Source organism: Hirundo rustica, chromosome 8 (genome assembly GCF_015227805.2).
Source record: "Hirundo rustica isolate bHirRus1 chromosome 8, bHirRus1.pri.v3, whole genome shotgun sequence".
In the NCBI taxonomy this organism is placed as follows: Eukaryota; Metazoa; Chordata; class Aves; order Passeriformes; family Hirundinidae; genus Hirundo; species Hirundo rustica.
Window position 1 is genome coordinate 30,359,704 of NC_053457.1, and position 24,726 is coordinate 30,384,429.

The following is a 24,726-nucleotide window of genomic DNA, read 5'->3' on the forward strand; positions in this document are numbered from 1 at the left end:
ACTTTTTCTGGCAAGGCTCAAGCTACCTGCAGAGAATTCGCTTTCCTTTTCTTCTGACAAGAAGCTCAAGGAATAAAAATGGCATCCATCCCTCTTTCCTCTATATGCTCCGTTCTGCTCCATATGGTGCTGCCTGATAGTAAATGAGAAATTAAAAACATCAGCACCAGCCTCTGCCCTCTCCTCCCCCACTGCTTTCTCCCTGCAGTGGCTGCACAAAATCTGCTGGCCCAAGCTGGAGACAAAACCATTTAACTGCTGAGCTCTGGAGTCACATATGAGCTCCCTCTTCTCTCCCTAGTTCCTAGATGCCAGTTTTGCCAAGCACTGACTGTTCTTCTGAATTAGTCCATCTTGGAAAATAACTCTTTTGACAGGGTGAAACTCTCCCCGTGGATTATTTCTTTATTTATTTAAAACTGAAAATAAAGATACACAGACAATCATAAATTAAAACTAAAACCTTTGTGTGTGAGACAGGCAGCAAAGAGCTGTAACATTATAACCCAGTCCTTCAAAAACAGAATTTGTAGAGACACCTTCTTATTTAAAAAAAAAAAAAAAAAAAAATAAAAATCAGAACTAAAATTTCCCAGTAAATTCTAGCCATAATCTGCAACTGCCACTTCTCTTTCTGATGTAGATCCCTTCAAAATCATCTTCAGCATGTGCAAAATGCAGTCATTTCCTTCAGAAAAATATTGTAAAACACCATGCAAAGATAATTTTTTTTAATAATACTTGGGAGCAATTGAATGAAAAGCCCAAGATGTGGGGAAGTAATCAGCAGGCACTGAATAGGGTTTATTATTATTATTATTAATTGCTATTTTTATTATTCCCGTAGCGCCCAGGGTGGTGGCAGGAGCAGGTAGCTTGGAGGAAGCTGTCCCTTCCCATCACACGCTGTAGGGGTCAAGGCCAAACAGAGGGAGCGGAGGTCTCGGTGAAATGGGCACGGTGAATGTGACAAATCACCCATCACCCCGTGCAAACACACCATCTCTACAGATTAACCTCGCAGAAGAGCCGTGATAATCATCCCATCTTCATAAGCATCACAGCCTTCTGGGAATGTTTGAGTGCTGAGGGTAATTAAGCTTTGGTATCAAGCCACCACAGCCACCTCCTTGACCTGGGGAGATAGAGACCGTGTCCATCACAGAAGTTGCACTCTGTTTTCAACAAGAGCTTTCAAGAAACGTTGGTTCAATTGCTGCATCAATCTTCTCCTGTTTGTCCAGGATCTGAAGCAGCAGCAGCACGGCAAATCCTGACATCTGGCACTGCTGGCACAGCGTTGGGGTTCAGGCTGCCCTTCTGTGTCCCTGTGCAAGGTTTGGGACATTGTCATCATCACCCTGCATGCCAAAAGCTCCCACCAAGTCAATAAGGCCATAAAGTCCCTGGAGCAGAGCTTGCTCCAAAGGCCTGGAGAAACGTGCAAAGGAAAGAGTTACAACAGAACACAATTTTTCATCCATTCTGTGAGAAGAAGCTCGCTTCAAGTTTAAGAATAAAACATTGATAACTGCCAAAACCATCTCAGACTTCCTAACTGCGACATCAACAAAATCTATGTCTGCAATTTCACTCCGCTCACTTCAGCCCAGCTCAAGCCAAGTGCAGGGGAAACTCCCTCCTAAAAAGAGCCACTGGCTCCATCACTTAGCAAAACCAGTACAACCTGAGCAATCACTGCCCTTCCCATCCCTCCTACAGCAGCCACGGTAGATATTTCCTATGAAAGGATCACGGAGAACAAGGTGCATGGAGCATGCAGACTGGGGGATAAAAGAGGTGACAGCAGCAAGGGACTAGAGAGAAGAAATTTATGGGTAAAAATGAGAAGCAGCCTGAAGCTGGAAATGGAAAAAGCCATGCTGAGCGTGAAGGAACTCTAATCAATGCAGGGAATTACAAGGCAAATCATTTACCAGGAGAACCTAGCTAGGTATGTACAAAAAAAAAAAGTGAGAAGACGCTTGAAGGGAAATAATTCCATCTCTAACTAGAAGATTGTGATGCACTCCAATATTCACTCAATTGCTTAGAAAAGGCAGAGATTCCTGCCTAGTCAGAAAATGTAGCACAGCACAGATCAAAAAGTGTGCCTTACCTAGCAAGACTTTGGACAGAACATCTTTCGACTACCTGCCAAACCAAGGATTTTTAAATTAAACTCTTTTTTTTGTTACATAGACTGAAGGAGAGATCTAGGAGCAGGAGAATGCTCCTTCTCACCGTCAGTCATCTCTAACTGGAAGGATAACTCACATCATGCAACAGGTCCAGGTGGAAACACCCTGGGGTCAGGGAGCTTTCAGTCCTCTGGTGGAAAGCCCCAGAAATGAATCTGGGGGTAATTTCCAGAGCCTTTGCTGGTTTATGAGCGCTGCCAGAACAGGACAGCACAGCTGAGCCAGTTCTGCCCCAGCAGCAGGGACAAACACCCTCAGGTCCAGGTGTGAATGTGACCTTCCCCGGGGAGAACCCGGGTGACAAAAAACTTCTCATCAGGCCCAAAGCCCGGCTTGTAGCCGCCGGGGGTGGGTGTTCACCCCCTGAGTCCCACGGGCATCACCATCACAGCCCCAAAAGCTCACCTCCTGCCCCTCGGGGGCTGCGAAGCACCCACAAATGGGCGATTGAGTCACTGACCATCAACATTCCAGCTAATGCAGCCAATAAAACCAGGGCCAAAACCAGAGAGGAGATGTTCTTCCTGGGGGGAGGAGGGGAGAAACTCAGCTGTGAGATGAAGCCAGGCTGAAAAAAAAAAAAGGCAAAATTCCTTTGGATCTGCCATGCCATTCCTTCCAGACAGCTGTTTGCCAGCTCAGGTATGCAGTGTACCCACCAGCCTAAGCTTTTGCGATGTGCTGACATTAAAGTGTTACAATCAGAGCCTGTGCAAACCCGACACACACACAGAGGCAGGCAGACCCCATCCCTCCCAAACCCAGGCACTGATCCCTGCCATGGCCTGAGCTCCAGGCTGCAGAACCAGGGGCAGATGTCCCCAGGGCTTTCCCAGGCCTCTGAGGCTGCTCAGCCGAGTGTGGATGCTGCCTGGGAGCCCCAGCATTGCTTTGGTTTCTCTGTGTGAGAGCGTCTGTGGGCTCGGGGCCCAGTGCTAATGCGGCACAGGGGCAGGAATAGCTCTGAGGGAAGCTTAAGACCAGGATAAACAACTTATCACGGGTGATGATTTTTCTCAGTATCTCAACCAATGCAGTGCCAGTCACCCAAAGGCAGGGCTGTGAGTCTCAGCATTGGCACAGGCACAACACAAAGTGCTTTTCAAGGTCTGTCTTCCTGCTAGGACTGTATTGCTTTATATTGTATCATAAAAAATTGTCTGCATGGTAGTTCAACAAGCCAGGACTTTATTCACAGACCTACCGTGTTAGTGATGCATGTGAGGTCAAGAAATACAAATAGAGCAGATAATTAGGAGGAGGGGAGTGCGTGGTGCTGAGCAAACACATCAGGCATGGGAAGATTTTCTGCTCTGGAGAGAGAGAGAAATTGAATTTACAGAACTACCTGGTGTTGGTTTGAGCATTCATTAAAAAGCAAGGACTTGCAGATCTACAAACACAAGATCATCAGCCCGTAGTAGTGCAGCTCCTCTGTTAGGGTTTGAACATGGAGCTCTGTATGGACCTGAAAGACCAAACTCATCTGTGGCATAACACAGTGCAGGCAGCCCTTAGCAGAGCTGTCTCCTTCTTTCCTAGGAAAATGAGATAGCAGGGACAAGCCTTAGAGACTAACAGATCACGTTCATTGCCAGGAGAAATGAAGAGAAATGCTTTGCAGCAAACCGAGCTGGGCACAGCTCCCACCAGCAGAAAGCATCAGGCTTTGCTGCCTTGCTTTACACCCTGGATACCTCCCATTTGGAAAAAAACACAGTTGCCCTGTCTGCTGGGAGAAAAATCCTTACTTTGACACAGAAGCAAAAGCTTTTCATCCAGCTTGCCTTAACCAAGAGCTCTGCTCGCTTCTGTGTGATTTCAAGACCCGGTCACATTTTGTGTTTCACTTTCCCCTCAAAAGCTGGCAGCAGCCCACCTGTTTTCGGGTGCACCTTTGTGAGTGAGGGTATGGCAGACAAACAGTGCATTCTTGCTCATCACAGCCCCTGTCCTGTGGCACCAGGCAGTGTCCAGATGCTGCAGAAGGCACACGATCCTCATAATTCACCTCGTCAGCAGAGAAGCGCTATGCCATTGACAAAACCCCGACATAAACACCCAGCTGGTAATATGATTATGCCCTGAGGAAAAAAAGATTGATAGTGCTGGTGATTTTACTGTGCAGTAACCGCAGAAGCTGTCTTTGTCCACACAGTTCTCTAATCCTTTCCTGAAACATTGGTAAATACCCTTGCCTGACAGAGGTGAGCTCTCCAAGTTAATAGCACGTCACAGAAAGAGCGAGATAAAACCTCCGTGTTCAGCTGGAAGCTGTAACCCTTTTGCTCACTAATGAAGCTACATTCACCAGAGATATTTTTAGGATGCCTGCAAACCTCGTTATAATCCGCAACAAAAAGTTCGGCTACAATAGGGAGAAGAATGTCGCAGAAAAAATAAAAAGTAAAATGCTTCCCGGTGCTCTTAAAATATCCAAATAGCCAACACAAAAAGCTTTACCTGACGTAAGGCAGAAATTTAAACAAATATTCTTCAGTGTTGTAATTCCTGGAACAAAATTTATTAGCAAATTTAAATTAATTCTGCTCCAGGCATTAGGATACACTATCAGTTACTCCCTTACCCTCCACCCCCCGGGAAATATTTCCCTATTGCTGTCAGTCAACTGCTTGAATGCTTGGAGTTTACCAGCTGCATAACATATATTGATTTTTGATGAATGACATCTCTCTCTGGGCCATTACGGTTTTGTTTTCAAACCTTATTTAATTGTTCGCCTATTTTTCAGTAGAATAAATGCAAAGTGTTTATTCTCCAAAGGCTGTAAACAGAGATCTCAGGTCTAGTTTCTATGACAACCTCACTTGATACAGCAAACCTAGATTATCTCTAATGACAGACATGAAGTTTAAATTGCACATTCTGCACAAACAGTGCACTGCTGACCTTTTATTGAAAAATGGAATATAGCGTGATTAGCATAATGTGCTACGAGAAAGGAAAAATTGTGGAATAATGCAGATTGTACTTTAATCATAACTACAGTGCTAATCTCCAGCAAACTGTTTGCCAGAACACGAAGCTTAAAGAATTAGGATTTTTGCCAGGCACCATTTTCAAATTCTGTTAGATAGTAATGCTATCACATTAAATAGTTATCAGATAACACTTGCTGCTCCCGCTATTTCTCTCCCATCTCCGTTTTTAACAGGGGAGCAGAAGTGGATAAGCTCATGTGGAAGTATGATACGAAAATTCCAGCTATGAGAACTATTTTTAAACCTCCTGAAGGCATTCTTTTCTCATGCCTACAAATTCGTTTGGAAGTGAGAGCCAAAAGACACAGTCCTTTCTGTCGGGTGCTGTCTTCCAAAACGTGCGTGTTTTCCTAGGAGGGAAATTTGCATGTGTGTTAGTGAATTAATCCCAGCTCATCCACAGAGGCAGAGGCTGCGGGAGACGTTCTGCTTTGCGAGAGCAGAGAGGGAAAACATCTTGCCTTCATATTCAGCAAGTTTTGGCAGGCTTTGATTTTGCCAGCTTCGATTTGTTGTTGCTCACAGAAACGTCTGCAGCAGTTTACAAAACGGGAATTCTTTGGGGAGTTTGCTGCATGAATTGAGGTTCCCCCTGGAGCTGAAAGAGTCACATGCTGCTGTAAGGGGACAGCAGGCTGTTAAATCTGGCTTCCCTCTGAAGAATACTTTTATTTCTTTTAAACTTTTGTGAAACAATAGGATGCGTTTCTATTTACTGAATGCTATTTCAGCTCACTAGCGTTCAGCATAATCAGTGAACAGTCTGGAGACAACCAAGCAAACAAAACCCTAATTAATATCAAAACACAGTTTTAAACGGTAGAACTGAGAGGTTAATGAATTGGGAATAAGGCAGAGAAACTTCCACCTCTGCAGTACTCAAAAGTAATGCCAAGTTACTATTGTTTTCTTTCCTGCATTTATAGAAAAAAAATTAAAGTGGTAAATGCAGAGGAAATTTATAAAAGTAGCTCTCGCTTGTGCAGTAAGAAGTGTTGGATTATTCAAGCCTGGGAGTCACAGGCACTCAGATACCACTCTTTTTTTCTTCCAGAGGATGATATTCAGCAACTAGATCTTATTAGCATCACATCAAGGTGGTCTCTTCATCCTCCCTCTTCAGCAAACAAGATAAAAATGATATTCAGGTGCTTGTCTACAGAGCAATGCTGTTAGAGGAAACCTATTCCCTCATTTCTCTCACTCTAATGGATTTATGCCATTAATCCTGTCAGCTGAGTGGGTTTTAACCAGCAGTTAAGGCAGCAGCAATAATAAAGGATTTTTTTTTTCGTTCAGGCAACCCCCAGTGTGCTTGTGTTCCATGCAGTTATTCACCACCACTGCCATTCTCTGCATATCAAGATATCTCTAGTTTTCAGTGTTTTCCATTTGGCAGCTTTACATTTCTCTTAACAAGCACTGCCTTCCACTACAGCAGCTGACAGGAAGGAATCAATTAATTTAAAAGGCAGCTACTTGCTTCCACACGGAATTATTATACTTGTGAATTGTAGTCCTGTCATTTGATATATCAGATAGCAAAGTGTGTGTTTGGGAAGGTGATGTGTCCCATGCTTAGGTATTTTTAAACCCTTCAATGCTGCCCAAACTCGTCCAGTGAAATTTAAACTTCACTGCCTCATGTGATGGCAACGAGCATTTTTGGTGCTGCTCACCTTGTGGGTTATGGGACAGGGGCTGGATTGACCATATCTGCACAGGCATTCAAAGGTTACTACACATTTCATACATCTCAAAAAAAAAAAAACCAACATACACACACAAAAAATCCCCAACAAAACAAAACAAAAACAAACAAACAAAAAAGTAAATATTGACAAAACATTGGCAGCAGAAGCCAGTGTCTGAACAGTGATGTTACAGGCAGCCTCCCTACCTATTGCTATGTCTAAACACAAATTAATTACTGCTTTAAAAGACATTGCAAACCATAAACCTATTCAAAGCCAGGCTCTCACCATTAGCCTCTCCATCAGACAAGTACATTCCCTGGGCATTTGCTTCCACGGGTCAGAGGAAGATAAATAAGATAAATACTTCCTTGTTCTTCTGGCATATTCCTTCAATTTCCCTAAAATCCTTTTAGTTAGGATACTGACTAGCTTGAGTACCTCCAGTTAATCCTTCTCCTGTGTTTCACAGTTCCTTCAGGCACAGTTTGCATAGCTCTAGTCACTTGTACAAATATTTAAAACCAGCAAGACAAACCAAGCATAACAAATCCAGAAATAAAGCAACTCCCACAGAAGCTAATGTTTGAAATATCCCAAACCTCCCTCCAGGCAGCCTCTTCTGTCTCTCTAAGGTGGGACCTGATGGTGCTGTGGGGAGTAAAAGAGCCCAAGTCCTGGCAGTTTCTGCATTCCCACCTTGGGCTCTGTGCTGTTGAGCCTTCCCAGGCTGTTCTGTGACCCTGGAAGGGCTGCAGCTCCTGCAGCCTGGGTGCAGGTGCAGAATTAGAGGTGGAGAAGGTGAATTTGTCATTCATACTGGTCATAGAGAAGAGGCTGGGCAGCAGACACAGACACTGTCCACCTCACCGTGGGGCTGACATGTGGCCAGGAATCACCATCCCCCTCTGCGGTCCCAGGTTCCCAAAAAGCTGGGATATGGCTACCCTGGCAAAGTGGATGAAACACTTCAACTGGGCGAGAAAGAAAGTTACCAACAAGCCCAATCACATTTTGCCATCAAAAGCAAAAAAGCACTGTTAAGAGCACAGAAAATATCATCACCTTCCTGCAGTAAGTAAACATCGCCTACAATAAGTCAGAGAGCTGAAATACCATTTGTTTTACAATGAACTTTTAGCCCCATAGCTCAGCCAAGCATCCACATTTTTGGTTTTTTTTTCCCCTCTGAAACATAACCAGCTCTGCGAGATGCCAGACAGCTAGGAGAGCACTCCAGGCTGGAAACAAAAAAGATACTATTGTCTTGGGACTGCCAGAGCCATTGTTCCTACCTACACTCATCCCAGCACTTCTGCAAGGCTGACAAAACAGTTACAGAGAGCTCTTCCACCCACAGCTGCTTCACAAGGCTGCAAATCAGCGCTGGAGTTGGAATAAGGCAAGTGGCAGAAAGGAAGCGTGAGATGCTCAGTTGCTGCTGTAAAGATTACAGAATCAGGAGTCCCAAACAGATGTGAGCACCCAAATTATGTTTACCCACATTTTTATATAGACACAGGTAGCTCATTCTGCAGCTGAAACAGCTTTGCCATTCACTTACAAGTATTTCCAGTCCTCCCCAGCACGGGAAGTTGGGATACCCAAAGGGCCACCAAACCTTTAGCTCCCAGCCATGGGTATCTGAGAGACCCCCCTTTGCAATTCCCATGAGTACAGGGAATAGTGATGGCTCAGATGGCACCCAAATGTTTTCTGGGGCTCCAAAATAAAACATCCTGCCATTCAAGTTCTGTAGTTAATGTATGCTATTGCTCTACAGACCAGTCAGGATACTGTACTGTCTGTACCTCTATGTTCTTTGATCCGAGTGAAAACTAGATTTTTGTAAGTAAAAATTAGGTTGATATACACAGTTATAGTTTTTAAAAAACTACCTCTAATTTTAAAGAAAAAGGTATTAATAAAAAAGGCTTCTACCCTTCACAACAGATTCTGCTTCCCCCATTTGTTGGCACTGTTTTCAAATTCTCTTGTAATGGGTAAGGACTGTTCAAGACCTCCAGCATCTATCACTGAGATATTATCTCAATGATATCTCATCTGATGTCATCTGAGATGAGTGTGTTGGATCAAGGGACATCGGGAAACTGCTGTCGTGTCCATGGAGGAGATTCTTGATTGGGTCAAGAGAACCATGAGGGTAAGGTTTCTAAAAATAATAATAAAAAAAATCTAATAAATCTAATTCTTCAAATCCTTATCTGCTCTACCCCCTTTCTTGTTCCCCAGCAGGATGAGGAGTTGACACAACACCACAAACGAGTGAATGTGAGCAGACAGAGCAGCCCCCAGCTGGGTGATGTCGTGTAGTTAGGGTGGCTCCCAGTTGGGCTGGATTCCTGCTATATTGATGGATTGCAGAAGGATTTGGGAATTATATCATTATACAGAGCCTGTGAAAAACAAGATGAGAGCCAAGCATGATAGGAATGTTAGGCAAAGGTGTCTGTAAACTTCTGCTGACCCCTTGCACCAACTACGGCGAGAGCTCTTTTATTAATGTTAATGCTTTTCATATTAGTGCTCACATAAAGAAATCCTGCTGACTGCTGGGGTCAGGGAGTTCACGAGATGCATTGGCCACATCAGCAACACACTGATGATCGTTTCTGACATGACCCCACAGCTAATGAAGGGCCATTTGCGGGGGAATTGCTTTTCACGCAGAAAGAGGTCTGTGATGAAGGTATGAACCACATCTGGAGCAGGACAGGCAGCTGTTTGTGTGGTGCAGTGATGAAAGAGATCTCCACCCCACTGAGACATGGTGTGGCTGTGCCACGTGTCCCTGGGTTCCCTCTCCCATTCCTGTCACTTCATTTTCCCTTGCACAAAGCACTGCTCCCGCTCCTTGCTGCTAAATGACCATCACCCCTCTCTTCATGATCCTTCCCATCGAGCGTTTCACCTGTACAATTGGACTATTTTGAAGCCCAGGTCAATCCTGCAGCTCAGCATTTCTCAGCATGCCTTTCCTTTGGGGCCCTGTCAGCAGGCTTTTCAGAGGATAAGAGGCTCAGGTGCACCCCAGGACGGGGATGGAAGCAGCAGGGAGTACAAAGGGCTCACAGAGTAGTCCCAACCTGTTGTGTGGCTGTGTAATCCTGTGTTAGGCAACGTTTCCACTTCCTTTGGTGGAAATCTGCTCCTGTGCTTGCCTGGGCATGAATCTATCACAGAAGAGCAGTCTGGAGAGGGCTTTAGGAGGTCATCCAGAAGGGAACTCTGGATGTGACAGATGTGTCTCTAACCTATTCTAAAAACCCTCTCTGAAGATTCCCCAAGAAGCTGGGCCTGATAAGCCACCCCTTGTGCCACTGCAAATCAAGGTATCCTCTATTACTGTGTCTCTGCAGGATCTCAGGAACATCCTTCACATCATGTGCGTTGTTTTGTGATAGCCTGGAGGCTCTCTTCCCTAACAGACATCACCTTATCTGTTTACAAAAGACCTTCGAAGACTTGCATGTTTAAATTGTTAGTGAATAATGGCTTCATTACCCGATAAGAGGGGCTACATGGATTGTGGGGGATTGCATAATTAGGGGGAGTTTAATAGTTTTCACACTGTGGAGAACAAGTTACCATAATAATGTGTGAGTATATATAGGTATTACATGATTCTGAGGAGGAAGGGATTGCATGCAAACCTACAGAATCTACCAAGGAGAAAATCTAGAGATCATAAGCAAGGAGAAGTCATGCTGAGAAATTTCCCTTGATCACCTTGAAAAGAACCTGCTGGGAGAAAAGAATTCCACGTTATGAAAAATGTCAAGATGTCAGATATTCCTTTTCATCCCTCAGAGCAGGGTGAGTCTGTGTCTTTCTCAGCAAGCCTTTTCTGTTGGATCTGTTGTTCTTTGCACAAATCTGGTATCATATCAAGCAAAGAACAGCAGTAAAACCCAGGCTCAGGATCTCCACACCACCAGAGACCTGCAAAGCCTTGGGTTCTTCTGTTGGAGCTGTTTTTCTCTGTGGCCCAGGAGGACTATGCAATAAAAAGCTCTTTTTAAAATTAAAACAAAACAAAAAAAAACCCTTTTTCCACGGAAAGTTTTAACTTTCATGAGCCATTGCTCTCCAGCACAAATACATTTAGTCAACATTCCCAGCTGCATCATTAGCTTCCCACTCAGGTGGGGAGGAGGAGGAATGAGGCAAAGGTTCACAGCTGTGTTACTGCTGCTGGTAGGGTTGCCATGGAAAACACAACTCCAAAAAGCAGCAGAGGACAAAGAATTTGAGGTCAGCGTTCAGCCTCAGCCCGTTTCCCTGGTCTCTCTCACGAGGTCACCTTTTCTTCACGGGACAAGTGGCAAAGCTTCCTCCTGCAAACATCTACAGCCCAGCCACAGCCACCAGCAGGGGTGGAATCAGTCAGGGGGACATGCACCATCCCTCTTCAGGAAAACCAGCTGCAGCTGCCCAAGTGCAAAAGTTCTTAGCAAGAGCTGAGCTGCTGCCTCAGCCTAGGGCTGGCACGTTGAAAACAGGAGGCCATGTGTCCAAAAGCTTATCTGTTTCATTCAGCTGTATCAACTGGCCTAGAGAGACATATCTCTCCTTACAGCTCCCCCCATGGAAATGGGAGTCATTTATCAAGAAGGACTTTTCCCTGAGCTACCTTGACCTTTTCTGTTTGATGCTGCCTTTTCACTGTGATTTTTACACATGCAGGGGAGAGTCACACAGACTAATTTTGAATGCATCATAAGCTTACGTGCCCTATATTATAGTGGGACCACAAATGCAGAGAGATTTTGGAGCTCTCCAGTTAGATGCTGCTGCTATATCTTACCTAGAGCATGAATTTCTTCTAGACATAGATCAAATACGGAATTAAGTGGATTTATAATTATTTCAATGTTGCTAAAACACACACCAGTATGTACACTTGAAGCAAGCTCATGAAACTTGAAATGATACCTTTTTTTAAGGAGCCCTAATAACACCGTTTGATGTGGTAATTATTGATATTGACTTCCTGTCGGAAGAGCACTCAAACAACCAGCTAATTTCACACGTAAAGCAGCTGTCACATAGTAATAGCATTAAAAGTCACTAAGCTAATCTACATTCAAAGCCATGGCACAGAGGTGAAAGGCCCTGTAGCCAATTATTACTCCTCGGAGCCAGACAGTCCCCAAACACAAACAACATATGCAGATCCATCCTTCCTTGTCTTTAATTAGAGCCTGCCTACCCTCTGTAGCAGCAGCAGTGAGAAGGGCACATGTTAGGCAGAGGGGAGGTGATCACAAAGAGATCCCAGCGTGCTCTGTCTGGCATGTCCTGCGTGTTGTACACAGGAACTAAGCCCAGCATCAAGAGACAGTGGTTGCAGTGCCCACACTGCAGAACTTCTGATTTTCATGGAGCTAATAAATGAATGGTGTCTTGTGCAGAACATCCCAAGTCTCTTTTTTTTCACTGTAATGAACGTGTCACTGACAGATTAATGATTACAGTTTTATTCTGGTAGTTGTGGGTACACAAGGAATACAGGTTTGCACCCCTTGCTTATGAGGAAATAACTTTAAAACCATCACTGGCACAATCTGGTACAGCTTGAGTGAACCTGGTGAATCCACCAAATTCGCAATGTTTATGAAATTGGCCAAAAGCTATTAAAAAATGTCCAAAGAAAGGTGCCAGAGCTGCCAAACTATCTTAGAGACTTTTCAGCCAAAAAAATACCTCACCTGGCTGTTGTTGCAGGTTCTGACAGGGAGGACTCCCATGCACATATCTATCCTCACTCCCTGCAAGGTTTCACTCCCTCTGATTCCAGCCTTTCTGGTAGAGTTGCTGCAAGTCTGCTCCTGGTTCCAGGAAGAAACCAGATTTTCTGAAGTGTCCCTAAGAGCCCACTCTGCCACTGAAGGGAGGGACCTTAACCTTAACCTTCTGTCAGGTGAATCCCCACCATCCCAGCTGCTCCCTGCTCTGCACACTCCCCACCTGAACCAGGATTCTGGCATGGGACTGATACAACCTGATAAAGAGTGTGGCCAAGAGATGGTCAGCGTGGACAGCCCACTAACCCAGTGCAGGTGTGGCAGCAGCCACACAGGGATTGATGCACTGAGCATCTACTCCCAATCCCAGAAAACAGCTCCAGAAAGGAAACAACCTCCTGCAATCTGCAGAGAAGGAGCTCAAGATCAAACTGACACACTTGAGTCATACACGGTCATTCTCAGAGGAACCCCTGTCCTTCTTTACAGTACACTGACTTCACCACTTACTCAGAAACAGGTTAAATATTTCATTTCTGAATCTCAAGGGCAGCAAATCAAAACAACATCAGAAAGAAAAGGGATTGGAGCGTAAATAAATGTAGCTGCACCCACAAACTGCAAATAATCACTTATTTTTATACATAGCAAGTCAGAATCTACGCATTTATTTTTTCTGTTTTCACTGATCTGCATGAACCTTCAAATGGATTTTAAAAATAAATGGCAGCTTAAGGGTTTTTTTAAAAAAAAAGCTGTGAATTTCAGTGTCAATGAGTCAAGAATGACCAATACTTAAGGAATAAGCAGCAGGAGCAGGCTTCTGCCTTTTCCCTCAGAAACAAACGGAGAAGATCTCAGAGCAGAGAGAAACTAAGAGAGGGCAGGGAGAGGGAAGGGAGGGTCTGACACCATGCCCTCAGAGCTGTGGCTCAGACTGATGAATTATCTCTGCTTGGTTAAACCTCTGGCATTGCTAATCAGACAAGGAGCATAAAATGGAAAGTTCATTAGCAAGATCATAAAAGAGTCAGACTGACAAAGATCATTCGACTCTGAGATAGGAAGGTCAGTTACAGGAATCGGAAAATCACTTTGTTAAGGAAAACAGGTCTGACCAGAAGCAACCCAGAGTCCAGAAAAGACCTGTGCTGGGATCCTGTGCAGTGGTCTGCTTTATTTCTGGGGCATAAACAGGGAAACATTTCCTCTGACAGTGGATAAGTGAGACTTTCTTTAATCAACATCATGCTGGCCCAGGGTGAGCTGGACAGTGTCAGTTCTCCCCCAGGACTGATTCATTTAGCTCCACCCAGCCCCAAAGAGCCCACAGCTCCTCTGTAGGAAACACCTCCAGCACAAGTCACAAGATGGTCTCAGAAGTAGAATTTGCTAATTGTGTCGAATTACATGTGAAGGGTTTACAATATGGATCACTGCCCACTTGGGATTTAAAGGAGATTGCTAAAGTAATTTCGAGATTTCAGGATAATTCAGAAACTCTGTTCCCAGAGGTTACTAAATGCTCTTCTTATTACTGCTACAGCCACGCTGTGCTGGGGGTTGGATTTTGTTTCTTCAGGGGTAGAAGGAAGAGATGGTGAAATGGTGGTGGCTTATCTCATAATTAGAAGCAAAAAACCCAGAATGTGTATATTCTCCATATTTAGCCTGGTTTTCTGAAGAAATGTGGAATATTTCTTTATATGGATCCTTTTCACTTTTAAGGTTACTACCTTATCTCAATCACATTTGGGAGACAAAAAAAATGGCAAAAAGATTTGTACACATCTCATGGACATGAATCAGACAAAAAAAAAGAGGCAAGAAATTCCATTGGCGCCTTTGTTGGCCTTGAATAAACCCCTCAAGAGACACAGAACTGCAGGAAATTCAGTCACAGCCTTGACACAGGCAAAAAAACTTCTTTAGTCCAACAACTCTACCTGGAGATGCTGCATCAGCCTGAGCAGCCAACTTCCAGCAAGCATTTTCCTTTCCAAAGCAATAGGTCAGCCAGAGCGGACAGAGGCAATTAAGACAGAAAAAATTAAGATGTTTGTCATTGTTTCTATACGAGTCAGCAGTGAAGACAAAACCACTAATCAAGGTTTTCCTCCCTCAGACCTGAGCCTTGCCAGTGCCATTGTCACTGTAGGACTGAACTGTGTCAAGTTCCTTTTATTCCCCCTTGAAAAACCAGCACTTTCCCCACCCTACAAACAATTGTTACAGTGCACATCAGGAAGGAAGCATTAAATGAATGTGGATGGTTTCTAAGCACCCTGCTTCATGCAGGATTAACTTGTTCAGGATACATTTTAGAGAATGGTCCTTTATGTTTATCGATGTCAAATCTAAATTGCAGTGGGGAGAAGTATCCTGACCACAAAAGAGCTCGACAGTTTTACAGCTAGGGCACATAACACAATAACCATTTAGCCAGATTAAAGCATACTGAGGGCTGCATCAAATATTGTTTAGAGCACATAAAAACTGCTTTAATATTTAAATGTATCCCATGGCTGGGCTCTTTAGATTTGCTGGATTCACTGGGGCTGCACAGCTATTAGCTTCTACATTTCATCTTCAATTCCTCTTCACAGTAGGAGAAACATAAAAATGAGGGTCACTGCTTGGTCATTTCATTACCCCTGGCAGAGAAATGTGCTTTGCACAAATGAGGAAATATTTCAGATGTAGATTGTTGTAATGTTGGTGTGACAAAATGGAACCGGAGTTAAAAAATAATAACGATATTATAATGGTTATTTTGTAGAATAACATTAAAATAATATGCAGTGTGGCAGTGGTTCCCCTATCAAAGAGCCTGGTGTATGTCATTGTCATCATTTAAAAGGTCCATTAGCAAGAGCCCTAGAAATGTATGGCTCAAGGTCACAACCAAACTTAATGAGACTGAGCAGTAATTCAAAAACATTAAACTGTTTATGGTTAGAAATCTAATAAATAAATCCTCAGTACATACACACACACACAAATCTTAGCAGCAAACTCATCTACAACGCTTCCTTTATTTCTGTGAAAACAGAAGCTCAGTGAAAGAAATTTATAATCTGCTTAAAGCCAGAAATGGATTAGATAAAATATCACTTGGGGAGATGTGTGACTTCGTGCCACAGCCACGGATTAGGCTGCACAAACTGTTCAGCCATGGGCGCCCCTGTGACCCAGACACAAAGAGTGCCTTTGCCCAAAACCAGCAGCCACAGCAGAGCAAAAGATGGGCAAGAGCCAGGCAGGGAACATGGGCTGAGCAGACACAGAGCCCTCCACTGCCTCTCTGCCTGGGGACAGCTCCCGTGGCCACAGGGACAGGAGCACGGCAGCCTCGAGGAGATTTAGTGCAGGAGAGATATGAACACAATGCTATTTACTAATCACAGACTGGGAGGAAAAAAACCATTATCTTCCTACCCCTAAGCTCTATCTGTATTATTTAAAGCATGGCATTTAATCTATATTCTAAATACCTGAATATAAGAAACTTGATTTTCAGTTGTATTCTTCTACCCTAAAAGATTAGCGTGAGGTGCATTCCTCTGCCTTACCAAATATGAATTTAGATGAGAATGCAACATCCAAGAGAATCACTTCTGGCACAGAATGAGAAATTTGGTTGAAATGAAAAACCCAGCATTACCCTCTGCAAGGCCATTCCTCTACAGCTGTCTGGACTGGCTCTGAGCTCACCCTCAGCTCCTCACACTGCCCATGTCACTAGTGCTGGAAGATATGTCATATGGTCACATATCTCACGATGATCCTACCAAGAACTCCTGTGCATAAGAATCACTGAAGCTGGGCGTGTTCAGCACAATCAAAGTCACAAAAATGTGGGTAAAAGTAATTTAGGTGGTTTTGAGGAGAAATATTTTAGTACATTTAGACACAGATGCCAAAAGTTTCCCTTATGAGCAATAAATTTTAAAATAGCCTCCAAGGCAGAGTATTAGGATCTAAAGACCGAAGCCCAGCTGAATATTAACAAACACAGGAAATCTTTTCCAGTCTTTTTGCCTCTTCTTGAAAACCATTCCCCTAAACCTCCTGGTTTAGTATCACTTAGTTTCATAAGCCTTATAAAAATACCACAAATGGAAACAAGATTCCCTAACACAGAATTGTGATGGAAACACATGATGAAACACAAATGCAGTCAATCAGAGAAACTGATTCTTGGGGGGAAAATCTGCAGCCAGTGTACTCCGCTGCCATTCCTGTAAATGGAATTCAGCTTCCAGGTAACTTACACGACTTGCTGACAGAATGTTTTATTGATGCCATGGTGATCTTTGTATTTCATTTGCTAGCTGAGTGTGGGTGCAAGGGAAAAGGCCTTTGCAGGTAAGTGTGCTAACACTTCACATCTGGCCGTGCTCCACAGCCATGTGAAGGCTGCCAGTGCCTGGAGAACAGTGGCACACCTCTCTGCAGCTTTAATCCATGGCAGGAGCTGGATGCAAGTCCAAAAAATTATAAGTTACATACGAGGAAAAATATTAGTCTGTTAGCAGTTAAGTCACGGCCCTGCAATGAGTAAATTGCAAAGCAATGCAGCTTTGTCTAATGACTGTCAGTTGACAAAAAGAGCTCAGGGACATGTAGCACATGCAAAAATAAAATCCCATGCATCTTGATTTAGATACGTTGAAAGCATTTCCTCTGATAGGGATTTGCAGTTTTCCACCAGAGCCTTTCCTCCAGGCAGCCCCCAGCTCCTTTGCACACGGTAGCACAGCTCCTACACACAAACCCCTCTCCCTGGTGGCTCACTCCACCAGGGGCTCACATCTTCCCTGCAAACAGGATATGATTCAAGAGTGACATAATGCACATTCATCCCGATCTCCCAATAATCCCCTTTCACCACTTGTGGAAATGCTTGGTCAATAAAAACGTAATGACATTATTGCAATAAAGTCATTTTCAAGCTAAGTGCCTGGCTCTCTGTCTCTGGGACCCCACCAAGAGTTAGGCTCCAATCCAGCAAGTAAACAAAGGCTTCAGTTTTGCAAATGATCTCATTTGCTAAGGATCAATCCAGATTCCATTTAAATCAATGTGAGCCTCCTGTCTGCAAAGGTAGCTGGACCAGACACCACAGATGTAGGACCCCTCCTTTGACTCACGCTCCCTAAATCCTTCCTTCACAGGATTTGTCAGGTACCTGACGTTGCCATCTCCTCCGTGTGTCACAGGGTCACCAGGCAATCAGGACGTGCTGTGGCAGCCTCCAAGGCTGCTCTCTGAGCGAGCTGCACCCTGGGCAGCTGGGCTGTCCAGCAGCTGGTTTTGCTGGCGGCGCCCAGCTGGAGCAGCCCCAGATGTAGATACCGTGGAAGCACAGCCTGACACCTACAGTGCTCCCTGCAAGGCTGGAGGTGGTGTGCTCCAGAGAGATTCAGCTCTGTGATCTGCCCAGTTCCACTCATGTCTAAACTCCTTCTTCTCCCCCGTGCACCAAGGCAAAGCTCCACATCGTGGGGCAGGGGAGGGATGAGGAGCAGAGCCCAGCCCAGCCCAACACCAGGCACGGCGGGGCAGAGCCAGCAGCTGCCTCTGTGGACACACAGACCTGGGAGGCAGCTCCAGGGCAGAGCGCTGGGAGCACATCTCACGTGGGATGTGCACATCTCGGCAGGGTAACCGCGCCACGGCTGCCTGCCACCATCTTTTCCAGAGCCTGCTGCATCTCCAGTTAGGAAAAGTATGCCAGCAGCTAAATTGCAAGCTTTTAAAGGAAAAGATTTCCAGGCTTGGATCTGACAGGGTTTCCTGGAGCAGTAGAGAAAAATGCTACTATTTATGAGATGCTCAAAAAGCTGCCTTCGAAAACACCAAGTGTCCTTTTCATTCCTTACAAAAACCTCTGCTGCTCAGGACTAAAATTGCTGTTGAATTCTCCCTCTCATAGAGAAAGAAATACTGTTGAAAATGAATAAGCAACAGCAGAGCTGGGGAGGGCAAAAAGGACTCCCCCAAGAAGCGAGAGGAGCAGAAGAAGGTGGTTGCAGGGGAATGAAGTCAGGTTGTCCCAAAGTAGGCGCACTGGGTGGAAAAAGAGTCCATAGCCTCTCCCACAAACCTACCAAAGCTCTCACAAGCAAGCACCCAGAACCTTCTATCTAACAGCAGCCTGACGTGGCCCCAGTCTTTATATTCATCCACCCAAACCCACAACCCCTCCAGCATCCCAAGAAAGCCACCTGGCAGGAAATGAAGGTAACCGGAGGCTCCCAAGCACGTTCTCTGTACCCCTGCAGCTTCCAGCCAAGCAGTTCAGCAGACATCAACACCCACTGCTGGACTTGCACTGTGCCACCACAGGCTGCTCGTGGTTATCAAGACAGAGCACAGGCCCCACAGCACAAGAGCAAGCCCAGGGCTCCACTTTGCCAGGCACAAACATTCCATGGGTGTTTCAGGTGTTTCTGATCCCTCCTGCTCTGTAGGAAGTGTCAGATCATTGCTGTCAACACACACCCCCGCTTCCAGGCAAGGCCTTGGGGGGAAATTAATTTATTCTGTTTATTCCTCTCTCTTCAATCTTAACTGCCATCATGTCACTCTGCCTTGGAAATCTGAGGGGCTCCCATGGAGACCAGACAGTTCTTTTCCTCCTTTTCCCATTTTATCCATCCCACACACCAGGCTGTCCCCTCAACCCCCAGCCCAGGGACCCACCAGACAGAGAGCACCACGGAGTTTTCCATTTAACGTGCTGCCATTCACCAAGAGCCCCCAGAGTCGCTCCCAGAGCAGAGCTTTGGGCTGGAACAGAGACAATTCCTAAAACCCCCGAGCAGAGAGGCAGTGACTTAATGACAGTTCAGCTCATGAATCCAGAATAGCAACTCGTTTGTTGTCTGAAGCTGGAATCCACTTTGTGTGATGACAGATAGCTTAGGAGAAGCAGATCCTGCCTGCCAAGAGAACTTCAAAAAGGACAAGGGGAATGCAAAAATCTGGCTAGAAACCAAATGCTTTGCTAAACCTAGATAATATGCTGTTTACCAACAGCAAACTAGATTAGGGGAGGGGGAAAAAAAAGGATTTATGCAAATGTTTTTAATTTAATAATTATGATCAGATATGGTTTTGTTTCTTCCATGTAATTTGTGTAATGCAAATAAAGTACAAGGGCTCTCTTCCCCTATAGGAAATGAGAATTATTAAACATTGCACAGAAAAGCGAAGGAATGTGTTTATTGACATGAAAAACGATCCTGCGGATACAAAAGCTTTTGTATGCTAATTGCTAAATGTCAGTGCCATTTAGAAAGTGGTTGCAGAAGGAAAGAATTCCTTTCCAAAACAGAAGTGGCTTTTCCTCATCCACCATCCTGATTCAAGGCTGCATCTTGAAAGTATTTATGGCTGTGTTTTGATCGGTGACATTGGGTTAGTACCCAAAAAACATCCTCACTTCATATTGATGTGGTTACTCGCTAGGAGGCATAAAGGAAGTGAAGGATTTCCTCCCAGTTTTATTACTGAATGCTCAAAATGTTTCCTGGGGTAAACAGCACTAAAGCCATCTGTGTTTTTTGTTTTTTTTTTTTTTTTTCTTTTTGGAAACAAAAGGAGAACAACAGTAGCAACCAGCGAATGGAAAAATACAGGATCGGAGCACTGCTGGGAAAAAAGCCTTGCTCTGAAAGAGAGAAGGTGAACAGCCACAGGTGGTTTTGGCTGACAGATAAACTCAGCAGCACTGAGAGTCTCTGCATCTGCTGTCCCTGGTCTTCTGTCCAGCTCCATAAAGGAGAAAAGAAATCCAAAACAAGTGATTCAGCTGCTAGATAGTTAAAGATGCTCCAGTGAGTTAAACTTTGGAATTGGAAAATGAAGGAACTTCTTAAGATCTTTAATTACAGCCTGCTGGTTTACTGCTCTGGGTGGGGAAACAAACCAACAAATACAAACCTTTGCAGCCCTGATGGAGAAAGACAGACAAAGAAAACTTGCCATGCATTGATGAGCATATTTGCAGAAGGAAATGAATACACTCTATCTAAACCTGTTTGTGAGCCATGCAAACCCTTGGAGGTGCAGAACAGCCGCCAGCAGAACCAGAAGTTGCACCCAGTCAAAAAAACAGGACATGATAAAACAACTTGCAGAACTCCCTGTGGGGTTCTCCCTCATCCAGCATCTCCTAGAGAACCTCTGGCTGTAAAAGCTCAGGACAGTTTAACCAACACAGAGGAAAGGTTGATGTGTTGTGGGATGCCTGCCAAGCCATCCCTCCCAGGGACAAAACCTTTCTCTGCCAAACCAGAGCCAGCCATGGTCATGGAGAGCTCTGCTTTCCTAAGTCTCTCCTCAAAAGATGCTATTTCCACAGCTCTGCAAAAGTGATGCTCACAGCTCTGGGCAATCCATGACTCCCAGGAGGAAATCATACCGTTTAATGATTTACCTGGGTAAGCTGGGCTTATTCATAAAAAATTATTTATTCCAGTTATAGAGCAAGGGACAAGGAATGCAGGTGATGCCAACAGCCCTGCAAGTCTACGTGGGAACAAGGTGCCTCTGGAAGCACCACTGCAGCTGCAGCCGTGCAGCTCAGCATTTGTGTTCCCCTGGCACTGCTGGGGGCTGCAGCTGTGTTTGTCCCTTAATCATGGTGGTTTCAGACCACAGACAGCCTTTGGATCTCTACTGTCTTATAAGAAACTGCAAAACTTAGAGGATGGAGAAAACTGCCACCAAAAGGATTTAAAGGCTGGGGAGGAGGAACTGCTTCTCACTTCCAGTGAGAAGACTGATGGGCAGGATTTATTGAGCTTATCAAAGAGAAGACCAAGGGTGACTTGATTACAGGGTATTAAGTACTTCCATGGAGAGAAAACACCAGCCACAGAAGGCTCTTTAATCTAGCAGGGAAAGGCTTAACAAGAACCCATGGCTGGAAGCTAAAGGCGGACAACTTCAAACAGAAAATACAGCGCAGATTTTTAACGGCAAGAGCAAGCTGGCAAAGGATGCGGTGGATTCCTCAGTCCATCCTGAAAAATGCTGCACAGCTGCCTTCCTCCCCAGCAAGGGCCAGGCCTGCAAGGAGCACTGCTGAGATCCTTGTCCTGCACACAGCAGAGCTGGGGCCATGGGAGATGCTGCAAAGGGAGAGGAACTCGACCTCCCACACCCACCTCGGGGAAGAGCACCTGGCTCTGCACCACGGCCAGGTGAGATTTGTGCAGCAAGGAACAGCTGTCCCTACAGAAGAGGGAAAAGATTCGTTGCAGCTGTTTAACAGATAAATTTGAAGTCAGCCTTCATCAAAAAGAATTCAAATTTACTGTAACTGATTTTGGCTTTCCACCCACAGAGCAAGATTGAAGGAATATTCAAAGAAGATTAAAAGACAGGGGTTTGGCTACTGCTTTGTAAAGCATTCGGTATCCTAGTCATGTTTGGGATTCTTCCTCCTGCCTGACTAATCACTTCTATTTCCTGTTTTCTTTGAAATTGCTACTATGTTCTGCATTGCTGGAATCTGAAATATTGTTTCATGGAACATGATTGTATTTGTGCATACCACAAACTCCAGAGATGCCAAATTCCTTTTTGTGCTACTGCTCCAGCCCTTGAAAAAATATTTTCCATCTCCGACAAATATCAACACTTCTCCCCCAAGAAAAGCGTGAAAACTTCAAACCCATATAAAAATGTTTCACCACTAAAACAAAAAAACAATGAGGAAAAGTTATATTTCTCTATTTGCACTCACTGCCTGCCTTATTCTGCACTCAGACAATTTGGTGAAAAAAAACTTTGGTGCCCATTCATTTCATGAATCCATTTAATTTCCAAACATGTTCATTTCCTTCAGCTGAAAGAAAAGTCTTGGAATTAAAGCAAAAAAAAAAAAGGGAAATTGTGGATTTTTCCTAACACTACCACTGATTCAGAGATGGGCCCACTATCACATAGATGATTTCTCCTTCACTGAAAAATAATCAAAAATGTTACAATATTCCGTTCCAGGAAATTCAGCTTTTTGTGCTTTCACATCTGCAAAGGAATGCAGGGTCAGCTGATGGGAAGCCAGATGTATTTCAATTTGTAGTTATAGTCTCTTGAACAGTAACTTCAGGGGTTTTTTTATATTAAAAAAATCTGTGAGTCTGCAAGTCAATTCCCACTGAAACTCCACTTTTTCGGTAGTTCCCTGTCCCCAGCCAGTGTCAAGCTGCAGCCTGCACGTGTGTTGCACAGTCTTTGTCTCCTCCTCATATTCAGGAAGGTTCTCTGCTGCCTTGCTTTTGTGTCCTTCTCCCCACACACTGCTCCTCTTCTCACCATTAATGGTTGATAAATAGCTAATGAGTGGCTTGGACATTAGGGCCTCCCTTTCCATCTGGGCTACATGCTATTTTACAGGCCCTGCTAAATCTTTATTAGATTTGGGTGCACATTATTGATTTAGGTAGATGAGGTCGTTGTAACCTCATCTCAAAGAGAAAGGAAGCGGGAGAAGCCAAATGTAATTCAGCTGTTATTTTCTGTAGCATTGCAAATCAATAGGAGGGAAAAAGTCAAAACAAAACCAAAAAGCGTCCATTAAAAAAAAAAAAAAAAAAAGCCATAACTGGACCTTAAACCAAATACAATGGTCTTACAGGTACTTGGAAGCAAAGAACTGAGATAGGCTATAAAAGTTAAGAGCTTTTCCCATTTTAGCACTACAGAATAGCTGGTAGGTTCTAGTGAAGAGACAGTGTTAATAAAATACCAGGCTGCTCCTAGGGCAAAGTGACACCTATTTATAGAATAAGAACACTTTACCTAAGACACAGTGATGGCTTAATAAAAGGGCATCTTTTGGCTAAGTTATTTTTACTCCCCTTAAATGGCCATATCAGCACCTGCAGCTCTAATAACAGAGGAGCTCAGGCTTTATACTAAGTGCTTTTGAGCATCCTGTCAGAGGTAACTTAAGCACAGAAATCCTACAGAAAGCCTGGCATTCAGGGCTGGTCCCTCTGAAGGATTCCAACCACACCTATAATCCTATGGATGTGGACATCAAGAGGGTACATGGGTTCAAAAGAACCTTGCATAAATACACGAAAAAGGAGCCTGGAGGTACTTTAGGAAAGAAATCTTAGCATAGATGTGTTCAAGGGTTGTGTGTTCATCCTTCCCTGGAGCCCATTCCATGCACGGAGGACAGCACCAACACAGCTGCTGTGCTCCTGGGGACTTGCTGGTGGCTCTGTGCCTCTTCCCAGCAGTGATGTCAGGCCAGCCTTGTCCTCCCCAGACAGCTGTCAGTCCAAAGCAGAGGGGATCCCAAGCTGAGCACCTGCCCCTGAGACAGAGGTGCCAGCTCCAGCTCAGCACCCCTTAGCCCTCCCCATCTGGCCCCCACAAGGGCCTCTCTCTCCGTCCCCTCTTTTGGGAAATGCAACCCAGGGTTGGCAAATTCCACCAGGCAGCAGAGCACTTCACCAAACTGACAAAGGACTTGTGTACTGAACAGCTAGTCCACAGGCATTGGGGGATATTCCCATCCTAAAGCCACATCCCACAAAAGCCATTTTCACCTGGACTCAGGTTGTTGTTCCCTCCTAATGCACCATGACAGGCTGCCCAGCTGCTTCCAAACCACGCTCCTTTGATCTCCTCATTCAAAAAGAATATGAAATTCAAGACCGCTGGTTGCGTCCAGAGCTGTCAAGTCCCACTAATCTCCCTCCCTTTCACATGACACCCAGCTGGTGCTTACCTCTGCAGCCACAGTCTGGCGTGGCATTCCAAAGTCAGGGAGCATAGAGCTGCCATGAGGGGTCTTGGATCACCAACCCCCACAGGACTTCATCCAGGTTACGCCCAGGTCTGTGCACACCCCTCTGTCCTATTTAGCAGGTGGATTTGGCTGCCTGGAAGAATTCCAGGCTGGCAGCACAGCTCTCTCCCTGCACAGAGACCTTGCAACTCAGCACTGCAAGACCCAAACTCTTTATTCACCCCTGAGTTTCACTGATATGACCAACAATGATGTGAGTGCTCCTCTCCTTTTCCTCCT

The 24,726-nt window shown here is 44.7% G+C and overlaps 1 long non-coding RNA gene across 4 annotated transcripts; it reads right to left on the reverse strand.

Annotated features, from left to right (window-relative positions):
* Positions 1-313: 313 nt before the first annotated feature.
* On the reverse strand, positions 314-24,707 carry LOC120755914 (uncharacterized). 4 transcript variants are annotated; one of them, XR_005701920.1, is made up of 5 exons: positions 24,427-24,707; positions 4,081-4,285; positions 3,406-3,514; positions 2,607-2,769; positions 314-1,431 (listed from the first exon to the last, which is right to left on the reverse strand). It is a non-coding gene; the product is annotated as an uncharacterized LOC120755914 (long non-coding RNA). The 4 variants fall into 4 exon arrangements; XR_005701921.1 differs by lacking the exon at positions 3,406-3,514 and having other exon boundaries at positions 2,607-2,725; XR_005701919.1 differs by lacking the exon at positions 3,406-3,514.
* Positions 24,708-24,726: the final 19 nt, after the last annotated feature.